Genomic DNA, 9,969 nt, shown 5'->3' on the forward strand with positions numbered 1-9,969 from the left:
TGTGAATCGTACTGCCATCATAGCATTATTCGTGATTATTCCTATAATTATGACACTATAAAGCTGCAGCTTATCTACACTGCTTTATGATAATGTTTACATTACTGTGCAATAGTCAGAGACCACCCTTTCATTTATTTAATATCCAGTCAGATTTTTTCAGTATTTATTGTGTGTCCATACCTTATGTTTACTGCAGCTTTCAGTTTTTCAAAGAAATCTGCAGGGATGTTTTTCCACACTTTCAAAGTTCAGTCTTAGAAGTTGGTTGCATTTTCTGCTTCTCACAATCCAAACACATACAGTTATGTTGAGGTCTGGACTATGTTGTGGTCAGTCCATTGTTCTGAGAATACCAGTAGCTTCTTTGTTTGATTTTCAGGTTTTCTCTTTTTTCTATTTCCTTTTCTCATTAACATTGTGTTGTCTTCTCACCATGGAAGGATGGACAGAAGCTCCTGTGGATGTTTTCACATCTGAAGCAGCTTGATTTTCTCCTCTCTCTCAAAGATGAAAGCTTTATGTTTATCTGATAGTGACCTGTTTTGGTGATGCATCAGGTCTTGCATGGTTGTTAGGAGTTAGGAGTTTTGGAAACTCCTTTTTTGTTGCTTTTTCTGCTTTGACTTTTTTGTCATTACTACAACCTGCTAGTGTGCTTATTGACCTAACCACCACTATAAAGCTGCCCCGTTTCTGTCCAGTTTTAAGTATTTAATTGAGCCAGCTGACCGTGCTGTCCCTGTGTTCTCTCATGGCCATCCAGAACCATTGTCTCTCCCACACAGCGAGTGCTGGACACAGCCAGACCTGAGCAATTGTTCAATGTTCCCTTGTAGCACTGACAGAACCATTCTTACCTGTTTTGTTTAGAAACAGCAGTCCAAAAAAATTACCTCTGCATTTCTGGGATGCATCCAAATGCTTTCAAACAGAGGCACAAAAACATGTCTGCGAAATCAGTCATGCAAGTCAAGCGCTTCTGCCTTTCCTGATGACCTGGATGAGTAATTGTGAGTCCTGGGCAAATCCTTTTTTATTTGAATGTATTTATGTGTGCAATTATTCACGTTGTTGTCTGTACTAACTGTCTAAATTAAACATTACTCATAGAGATGATGGCATCTCCTGCTTTCCTTGCCTGAGTGAGGTAACTAATTGAGCAATAAAACTTAAAAAAAATATTGCACAGGTCATAAACGCAGACAGGCATACAAAGTGCATACATGTGGAAAAACATGCACATACACTGTTTTTTTTTAAACATTGTCAGTGCATAGGGCCATACATATAGGAGATATGCATCTTTATTTATATATATATATATATATGTGTGTGTGTGTGTATATTCACATTATATATATATATATATATATATACACACACACACACACACACACACACACACACAAAAATATTGGACACCTATGCATTACACCCATTCTAAATCCATAGGCATTAATATGGAGTTGCCCCCCCCCCCCCCCCATTGCAGCTATAATAGCCTCCACTCTTCTGGGAAGCTTTCTACAAGATTTTGGAGTGTCTGTGGGAATTTTTGCTCATTCATCTAGAAGAGCATTAGCGAGGTCAGACACTGATGTTGGACGAGAGGGCCTGGCTCACAATCTCCGCTCCAGTTAATCCCAAAGGTGCTCGATGGGTTTGAGGTCAGGGCTCTGTGTGGGCCAGTCAGGTTCTTCCACACCAAATTCACCCAACTATGCCTTTATAGACCTTGCTTTGAACACTGGGGCACAGTATATAAAGACCCCCCCGCACACCCCCTGCCCCCCGCTTTGCAGCTATAACAGCCTCCACTCTTCTGGGAATTTTGTAAAATCCTGTCTTTTGTGCACAGTGACAGTCATGCTGGAACAGGAAAGGGCTTTCCCCAAACTTTTCCCACAAAGTTTGAAGGATATAATTATCTAAAATGTCTTTGTACACTGTAGCATTCACATTACCCTTCACTGGAAGGAACCAAGCCCCAACCTTGAAGAACAACCCCAGACCATTATCCCTCCTCCACCAAACTTTACTGTTGACACTGTGAATACTGGTACATAGCCTTCTCCTAGCATCCACTAAACCCAGATTCATCCATCAGACTGAGAGATAGTGAAGCTGGATTCAACACTCCAGAGAACGTTTTCACTACTGAGGGAGCGTGATTTACACCACTCCAGCCGACACTTGGCATTGCACAGTGGCTTGTGTGCAGCTACTCAGCCATGGAAACCCATTTCATGAAGCTCCAGATGCAGTTTTCTTCTGATGCTGTTACTTCCAGATGCAGTTTGTGAATGATGCAGCAGAGGATAGGCAATTTTCATGTACTACATGTTTCAGCACTCGCAAGTTTACGTGGTCTACTGCTTTGTGGCTGAGCTGTTGTTTCTAAACGCTTCCACTTAATGATAATAGCACTTACAGTGGACTAAGGGAACTAGCAGTTTGGATAATTCAGAAACAGACTTGTGGCATAATCCTATGATAGTGCCACATTTAGTCACTGAGCTCTTCAGTATGACCAATTCTACTGCCAGTATCTGTCTATGGAGATTACATGGCTATGTGCTTAATTTTGTACACCTGCTAGCAGTGAGTAAGAGCGTGAAACACCTGAACTCAGTAAGTATGTTGTGCTCATACTTTTGGCTATATAGTGTCTGTGTATAAAACTCGTCTTTTAAAACTACATCCACCATGATAGCATACCATGTCACAAAACAAAAGTCATCACAAACTGGTTTTATGAACATGACAGTGAGTTCAGTGTTCTTCAGTGGCCTTCCCAACAACTGGATCTGAATACAGCTGAACATCTTTGGAATGTGGAAGAATGAGAGATTTGCAGCATGAATCTGCAGGAATTGCCTGATTCAGTTATGTTAGCATGGACCAGAATCTCAAAGGAATGTTTCCAACAATTTGTGGAATCCTTGTCATGCCATTAGTATAGCATTCCTAATAAAGTGCTTAGTGAGTGTATATAATGATTTATAATGATCAGTCCCATATATGGGAGTCTCTCAGTTGAACTATGCATTTTGTTAATAAAGTTTATGGAATATATTTTGATAGAAATATGGATGATTTACAAAATTCGAAGCAATCTGGATTTTCAACTTTGTAGTGAACCAAGCAGGTCAGCATTTATAAAAGTGTCTTTATTGGTTTTTTGTTTGTTTTTTTACTGTGGCAGCAGTACATTAATTTTTGCTACTAAAAAAGCTGCAAATGTGCTGTCTGTTTTATCTCAGCCTGGCCGTCTTTGTGGAGAGCTGTTTTACAGCAGGAGGTTTTCACCCCTCCTCTTTCACCCCTCATTGCTCGCTAGTAGCTCAACACAGTCACAACATTTCACACACAGAGATATATTGTGGATTATATGCAATAAAAACTTAATGGGGATGCTAATTTGTGCCTTGCATACCTAAACATATGGGTAGTGCCCCTGTCCATGTGTCCTGTGTATATATATCGTCGCTGTCTGAACAAAACTGCATTTCTCCAAAATGGTAACTTTACAGGAAAAAGAAAAAAAACATTCTTAACTCATAATGGACATTAATGTAGCTATCATTTTTCCACTCAGTTTTGGGCCATTTCTATTGGTTCATTCATCATGACCAAGTCAACTTGTGTTTTCAAATTATACAAAAAAGTAAAAACTGACAAAAATGGAGCTATGAGGTTTTGTGACCAGATATATTCAATGATAATTATCTATGCCTAAACCTAATCCTAACCCAAAACTCAGTAACAAAAAAGAAATGGTTTTGTTCTTTCAGTTTCAGGAAATTAAGTATTGACTTCACAAAGTAAGGACTGTTTTGTTGATCATGTAGGTTAACGCTGGTTTTCTCTGGTTTTCCTACAGCGCCAGGACATTAGCATGACACAAACACACATTCTGTCTCTGCTCTTGCCATCACCAGGCAACAGGGCACACACAAAGGCAGCGATGGTGCTGTGTGTGGCTGAGATGTGCAGGATGTGTGAGCGTGTGTGAGGGGAGAGGCTGTGGATTCAGCTCACACACACACCCTCTACGCTGTTGGCCTCTCGCCACCTCCTACTGCAGCACCGGGCCAAACAACACGCAGTGAAGCAGGCCTGTGTGTGCTGAACAGGGATAAAACAACCCATGTCCAACTCATCCGTACACACAAACACACACGCTCGTTCATCCTGAGCTGAACCCAAATGTAGCTGATCAGTCAAGACGTTTTATGCAGTGGTGTAACAAGTCATACCCAGGCCTGTATGCAGAGTTTTTGGGCAGGACCCCCTTATTCCTCAGGTCATTATGATATAAACAGAAGACAGAAAAGACATATAAATGAGTGTCTTTGTATAATATAGGAGCACTACCGGAGAACACCCACTTCTAATGCTACCTCATCATACTTAACCATTAAATAAATACATATATATCAAATATGTAGTCGTGTGCAAAAGTCTGGGCACCCCTAGTCAAACAATTTGTGAAAATAAGTTAACACATCCCCTATAGAGAACACACTCCTGCACATCTTAATACACAATTACTGTTTTTGCTAAATTTAACATTGAGAAAACATAAAACATCAACCTGTGGCCTGTGCAAAAATAATGCACAAATAAATAGAAATTGTGAACTAAAATTAGCAGAAAGATTTCATGTCGCTGTTGCAACAAAATCTTGTATTTCCAAGATTACAACTTTACAGGAGAAGGAAAACGCTTCTTAACTTTGAGTTGAAAAGAATATAATAAAATTTTCCAATTAATTCTGGACTATTTCTATTACACCATTCATTCAGAAATTTGAACACAATATGAAGGACAGCTGGCATTTTCGAATTCTGTAATAAAATTTAAAAAAAAGTGAAGATACAAGTAAAGAGTGGAGATACAAGATTTTATTCCAACAGCAATGATATACCTGTTGTTGGTTTTGACTCCACACACAAGAAGTGCGGCGCTGTGCAGCTGTAACACATAGGAAGCGTCACAGAAAAGCACAGTAGAGCAAGAAGCTCACTCTCACTTTACAGTAGCCATGTTTACATGCAGCCTGATAAGCCATTAATAATCTGGCTCATAGCTCAGTCGGAACAGACAAGTCCAATTGAGGCCATTCGGAATACAATCTCTATCCAATTGAACGAGGTGGGTGTTCCTATAAATAATATGTAAAATCGAAGAATAATAACCATGTAAACGCCTGTACCCGATCACATTTCCAATTGGGAAGTATAAGTATGTTCTGCGCATGTGCATTCACGCCATAAGGTTTATAACGTTCAACATGTTTATGCTTTGAACCTTAAAAGGCGGTGGTGGGACGGGTGTCCAGCTTATGTGTCTCAGATCATGCCGTCTTCCTCCCGCCCTTCTTTAATGAATACATGTGAAGCACGTTTTCCTGAGTCTGACATCATTTTAAAGTAATTAAAAACACAAGCACTGCTCACTGCTGTTCATCTCACTCTGACTGGACTCACAAGATGCTTGCTGTCATGGTAACATCTACACTAAGGTAGTCTTCATCAGATTGTTGAGTAGAGTGCATATAAACTTATTGCAATAAATACAAAATGCCAGGTGATCCAATGTAGCTTTTTAGAGAAATAGTGGAGAGCCTGAAATTGCAGAATGGGAACACACATTCTAACCAAAAGGACATTTGGTAAAAACAATGGTGGTGAATATTTGGATGCTGCCCGTGTGCATATAGCTGGGACTTGAAATCAGTCAAGTATTCATTTGTAAGAAGCAGAAGCAATTACACCAATCAGGCATAACATTATGACCACCTCCTTGTTTCTATGCTCATTGTCCATTTTATCAGCTCTACTTACTATATAGGTTCACTTTGTAGTTCTACAATTACAGACTGTAGTCCATCTGTTTCTCTGCATACTTTGTTAGCCCCCTTTTTACCCTGTTTCCTTAGTGGTCAGGACCCCCATGGACCCTCACAGAGCAGGTACTATTTGGGTGGTGGATCATTCTCAGCACTGCAGTAACACTGATGTGGTGGTGGTGTGTTGCGCTGGTCTGAGTGGATCAGACACAGCAGTGCTGCTGAAGTTTTTAAACACCTCAGGGTTACTGCTGGACTGAGAATAGTCCACCAACCAAAAATATCCAGCCAACAGCGTCTGCTCTGTGAGGGTCCATGGGGGTCTTCACCACTGAAGAACAGGGTAAAAGGGGGCTAACAAAGTATGCAGAGAAACAGATGGACTACAGTCTGTAATTGTAGAACTACAAAGTGCACCTATAAATTAAGTGGAGCTGATAAAATGGACAATGAGTGTAGAAACAAGGAGGTGGTCATAATGTTATGCCTGATCGGTGTAGATATTAATAATATATTGGCTAAGACAATTCATGGGCCCCCTAAAACAAAGGCCTGTATGAAAGTGCATGCCCACATGCTACACCACTGGTTTTGTGTGTGAAGCTTGCTTCTTTAGTGTTGCACTGAAGCTATGAAGATAAAAAAAGAGTCTTGTCCTTTTTTTTTTTTGTCCTCTTCAGGCGCAGTGAAAAATATGATTTTGTGATAAGATAAGGAAGTACACTGCTTTGCTTCCCTGCTTTTATTTAGAACATGCTCAATAAGTCAATAATCCTCATAGGGCTGATGTAAACAGCACTGCGGTGTGTGTTTTTCCACGCTGCGGTGTCACACACTGACTCTGCAGACTTAGACACTGCATGTCACAGTCAGTTATGGACCTGATATGTGCTGAGGGCCCTCAGGCTACACCAATAATGAGCATGGAGTGGGGGAGGAGGGGTGCAATATAGGCAAGAACAGGCCTCTTTCTGCCCAGCTTATTTTTCCCCTCGGAGCAATGGGACACCATGTCTGTGAGACAAAGGAAGCACCTTTGTGAAGCAGAGAAGCATGAGACGAACTTTCAGTCTGCTGTTCAAGCTCTTCCTTGTGCTCACAAGCCACAAAGTGAACAGCAGACCCTCATTCTGACTGACCCATCATTATGTGCTCTCTGCACCAGCATCTCCTCCAAAAATAGCCCAACCCCCTTCATCTTTAGCAAGACGCCTGATCCACCAAGTTCACCAAAATACAACTGTGCTACTCTCTTACACAGACCATCTACGAGCCCAGCATTCTCCAGCAAACACAGTGTACCTCTATAAAATACGCTGTTTTAAAGTTACGGCACACTCATCTAACATTCTCCAACAAACATTCTAATGTCGGCAGGTGCCACTATATTTTCATCTGAAATTAATGTAAAAGACGTTGATTTCTGTTGACTGGACTCCATCTGCTGAGTGATCACCTGCAGATTACATGACAAGTGGCAATCACAGGGGTCCAGGCATTTTGTGCCTTATGGCCTTTTAGCAAATAAAACACAAATGACAGTGAGTTTTTACAATGCCCTCTATGTATGGTAACTATTGAGGAGGGATCTTTTTGCCAGATGTCATACACGCTGACATGGTATGGTGAGCATTTGGTTATGTTAAACAAATATTTCAAAAAAACCTGAAAGCTGATAGTTTTTGACTGGACTTAAATTGCCATAGTTTTTGAGCTCAGTGAACTGAACCTTTCTATATTTGTTATCTTTCAAAGGTACCCAATTCTGGCCCTGTTGATCTACCAGCCTGCAGAGTTTAGCTCCAACCCTAATCCAATTAATAGATGCCTTCAGATTAGACACAGGGTGTTGGATTTAAACTTTCCAGGATGGTGGATCTTCAGGACCAGGATTGGTTCCCTCTGTTCTACAGCAATTACCTGTTTACCTATCTGAATGCACCATAATATAACTAAAATTTTCTAAGCTAAATGCTCCAAGCCTCTGGACCCTGTACAAGGGGTTGGTTTCTGAACTTGTCCAAATTTTCACTGCTAACAAGTTTGCAAGTCTGTATTTCGTAGTTGTGAAATTATTTGCCTTGTGATTGAACTTTACCATGTCTGCATCCGAATAAAAATCACACTGAATAATATATGTGTATAACGTGAATAATATATACAAATATATTACACAGATATTGGGAGTAATTATGGAGCTCATAGAATTTAAAGACATTCATTTGGCCCCTGAACAGGAACTGTGGCCTCATGATGGCCCAACCTAAAAAAAAAATATAGAATCACCAGTAAAGGAGACTTTTGCAAAAATGTGAATTGGGAGAACATGGAATCAATGGAAAAGAATATTCAAGAACCATGAGAATGGAAAGAGAAGATTCAAGATACTTCCAACAACCACACATGGTTTTAGCATACCAAACAAATATTTGGGTTTGTTGGTGTTTGTTGGGATTTCTTTGTGTTTATTGGTGTTTGTTGGTATTTCTTGGGGTTTGTTGGAGATGGCTGGTGTTTTTTTGGTTTATTGGTGTTTTTTTGTGTTTGTTGGTAATTTAGTTACTAGAGTATTGCTGTGATTTTAGTGACCATTTTGGAGTGGTAACATTACTTCATGTGCAGAAAACTTAGTCTTTCTGAATAATATTTAGATTCAACAACTCGATTCAGTTTTACTTACCTTTTTTTCTGACCCTAAACCAAACACTCACAGGAACCCAACCCTAATCTCAGAACCCAATCCTAAACTAACTTAACCCTAACCTTGGTTCTAATTCTAAACCTGATAGAAAATCAATTGATTTATTTTGTAGGGGACCATGAGTATAAAGTGTGAGCGAATTTGGTGGATGACATCAGGGTTTCCTGTTCTGGGCCTGGTGAGACTGGGGTCTTAAGCAATGGAGTCAGGGAGGCTTGGAATGGAGGAATGGTCCAGTGGAGCTGAATCTGAAGATTGCTGACAGGATCGGGGTCAGGGAAAACACTCCATCAACAAACACTCTGAGGATGTTCCTCTATGTTCTCACGAGAGCCATGAGATGTGAGGCATGAAGCAGTCTTAATGCGGGTTATGTAAGAAATGCACTGGGACTGAGGACACTGTGTTGTGCAAACTGGATGGCTTGGAAACAGAGGAATGAGGCGTAGGTATCACCCAGCGTTGGGCTGTTTGCAGTTGATAGGTTTCTGGTACAGGAGTTGGTTTAATGTACAGACAAAGAAAACATGCTTATTTTATCCCACTTAGGGGAAATATTGCTCTGCAGAGTGAAAACATCTTTATTTGCACGCATCCCGTTTTCTTTGCTCAATATTCCGATATGGAGCAAATAAGCAGAACTGGATTCCTTCGCCTAGGAACAAATACTCTCTCCATCTTCCCTGCTGTAAGCCTGTTGTCATGGGAACATGAACTAAGAAATGAGAATGCCCCCCACCCCCCCAAGTCCTTCTCAAACATCTTCAGTCAATGTGAAACTGAATGGCACATCAATTCACCCTGAGCATAAAGTACAAACACTATCTCATATGACATTATCTCAAAATCTGACATTATACTTTCATTTCATTGCCATATTCTCACAAATATGACTTTTGCAGTGAGTAGTGGTAGATAAAGGTAGAAGTAAGTGCAGGTTGTCATGTGGGGTCATCTTTAAAAATTTAAATGCACTTTTACAGCATATGCTGAACACTCCAAAGTGGCATAGCTTTGCCCACATTATTATGTTGCCCTGTGCACCATGAAAGCAGCATCTGTGGGAGTAATAGTTCAGAGAACCCAAATGTAATTAACCAAGACATGTTTGCTTCTTTAATTTTGCACCAGAGCTACACAGATAACAAGTATGAAAAGCTTAATCTCAACCATTTGTATGCTTAAATCATCACACACATTCCTCAAACCACGTCAAGTTTTCAAGTAAACTTAAATAGACTTGCTTACATGGTGTCTGATAGAGATGGGGATCCGCTCTCCGTCAGAAAGTCGACTCGGACTCGAGTCCCATTCAAGTGGCATGTTGACTGACTGCGACATGACATGGACTTACTCTTAATGAACTCGTACGTTGACTCGAAATTTCAGCCTGAGAAATAAAAACAGACAA

The sequence above is a fragment of the Colossoma macropomum genome, unplaced genomic scaffold, assembly GCF_904425465.1.
Source record: "Colossoma macropomum unplaced genomic scaffold, Colossoma_macropomum, whole genome shotgun sequence".
In the NCBI taxonomy this organism is placed as follows: domain Eukaryota; kingdom Metazoa; phylum Chordata; class Actinopteri; order Characiformes; family Serrasalmidae; genus Colossoma; species Colossoma macropomum.